At 37.1% G+C, this 2,500-nt stretch overlaps 1 protein-coding gene across 1 annotated transcript in view; it reads left to right on the top strand.

Annotated features, from left to right (window-relative positions):
* Positions 1-2,500, top strand: part of sacm1la (SAC1 like phosphatidylinositide phosphatase a) — a 26,054-nt gene that overhangs the window by 23,465 nt on the left and 89 nt on the right. Inside the window, exon 19 of the mRNA XM_086063361.1 lies at positions 1-2,500. This exon is cut by the window's left edge and continues 332 nt beyond it; it is cut by the window's right edge and continues 89 nt beyond it. The gene's annotated coding sequence lies outside the window, so the exon portion shown is untranslated.

Here is a 2,500-nt window from a genome sequence, read left to right as displayed (position 1 = left end):
AATTAAAAAATAAAATTAAAAAAATACACAGTGCTGCTCAAAAGTTCGTGAACCTCTTGAGCAATTTGGCCTTTCCAATTGTTTCAACCTGATTTTGTTGTTCAATCTGAACCATTACTTTTTATATGAAATAACCGGTGTAGGTTTATCAATTTAATGCATTGTTCTATTTTTTTAAATCAATTATGTTGTCAAAACTTAATCAAAGAGAGTTTTTGGTAAATTCATGAAGGTGCAAAAGTAAGTGAACCCTGACCTTCATTACTTAAAACAAGCTGTCAAGTAGGATCAGGTAGGACAAATTGGTAGCTAAACTAACCACTGAAATGGACCAATGAAATGAGAGCGAAGAAATTGTGCATCACTGACTGAAACAGAGACAAAACCACATCACTTTAGTCTTACCCAGGTGAACCCATACAGGTCAGTCATGCTGAGAGGAAGAGAAATATCAGGGGACCTCAGGAAGTGGGTAGTGACAGCACATCTGTCTGGGGAAAGCTATAAAGTCATCTAAAAAACAGTTGAGCTTCATCATTCCACTGTGAAGCAGATCATCTGCAACTAGAGAACACTGAAAATTACTACAATCCAGCCTAAAAGTGGATGACCTTGTAAAATATCAGCAAGACCCACAAGACAAATGACAATTCAGGTAAAAAGCCAACCCGTGCATCACATCGAGGGATTTGCTGCATCTGGGACACATGTGCATGCTTCAACAATCAGAAGAAAGGTCAATTGATAAGGCTTTCATGGAAGGCTTGCTAGGTAGAAGCCTCTGCTCATAAAAAAGATCAAAGCTGCCCATCTCAACTTTGCCAGCGAGTACCTGGACAACACTGAAGCTTTTTGGAAGTCTCTTCTGTGGACAGACGAGTCCAAAATTGAACTGTTTGGTCACAACTAAAACAGTCATGTTTGATGAAAAGTCAACACTGCATACCAGCAAAAGAACCTTGACACTCGAGAGAAGCATGGGGGTGAGAATGTTAAATTCTGGGATGGCTTTTCATCCTCAGGACCTGGACGACAACTCAACATAGTCCAGGGAATCATGAATTCAGAGGATAATTGTGAAATTCTGGATCATAACCTGAAGCTGTCCTTTGTGAAGTTACAGCCTGGTAGAAGATGGATCATGCAACATGACAATAATCCAAAGCATTCCAGCAATACAACTAAGGAATGGCTAAAGAACAAGAAGATTCATGTTCTAGATGTGCCCAGTTATAATCCTGACTTAAATTCTTTCAAAATACTGTGGCGGGACCTGAAGCGGACAGTTTATGCTCGACGCCTATCCAAACTCTCTCAACTGGCTGCATTTTGCAAGGAAGAGTGGCAAAAATTGTGCTTGGATGAAGTTTTCATTGCAAAAGGAGGTGCAATGTACAATTAAGTGAGAGGTTCACATACTTTTGCAATTTAAGTTTTTCTTAAATCAACAACTTTTGTTCAAGAATGAACGACAATATTATCATTCTTTTTGTTCAAGTCCATTATTTTCAATGTCAGCGTTGTAGATTTGGGTATGACTAAACATTTAATTAAGGTTATTTTATACACAAAGTCTGACCATGCCTGCAGGGTTCACAAACTTGCGTGTGTGTATTTCCATTTTTGTTTGTCTTTATTTCTATTTATTATTTTGTATTACATTTTTGAATTATGTTTTTTATATATCCGTTTTTATTTTTGCTTTTAGTCATTTATTTATTCTTATATTTGTTTTATTTTTATTTTGCCGGTTTTGGTCCTCCATAGATAATCAGCTCATGGACCAGACCAAGAAACCGTGTCAACATGATCCTTCTTCTGTATCCACATATGAAGACTATACTGTCTGATGTGTTCATACTTCCCTTAAGATGTTTCTTACTATATTACAGAGCCTAAAAATGTGATTCTGGCAAATCTGTATGTATGTAATGTATATGGTCAAAGGGGTTCTATTTTGATCAGACTGTAACAGATTTTCTTCACTGCAAAACACTTTTTGTTGTGTACTGTCAACTGCTTATATTATTCAAACGCCATCTTTTTTGTGTTTGAACATCAGGATTATTCAGTCACCATTGTCATTTTCTGTATACAATGAATTCAAACTATTGACGGGGGATTGGGTCCGAGCCTTGCCTCTAATGCCACAAGATGATGGTAAATGAGTCATTCTAAATCGAGCTTCTCGTCTCGAGTCAAATTGGTGCCCATCATGCCACCAAAGCAATAACAGTATTCATTTGGGGGCATCTGGACTGGCCAAAAACAATAGTGACCACAAAAAAAAACACAATTCTGAGTAGGTGAATTTGCGAATGCCAAACCATTTTACTGCTAAAACTTAATATCTTGGTTAGTCTTGCAATAAGGTTTTGCCAATTTCATGTCTTCCTGCTTATTCAACTACTCCATTGCCCCTATTAAGCAGACATTTTCCATAATGGCATCTTAGAGCAATTGAAATATTTAAGTTGCTCAACAATTTAGTTTGCAGTAA

This window comes from Leptonotus elevatus, chromosome 19 (genome assembly GCF_054856555.1).
Source record: "Leptonotus elevatus isolate MCC_2025b chromosome 19, RoL_Lele_1.0, whole genome shotgun sequence".
Classification (NCBI taxonomy): Eukaryota; Metazoa; Chordata; class Actinopteri; order Syngnathiformes; family Syngnathidae; genus Leptonotus; species Leptonotus elevatus.
Note: the sequence above shows the minus strand (reverse complement) of the source record. Positions and strands in the feature narration are given on the sequence as shown.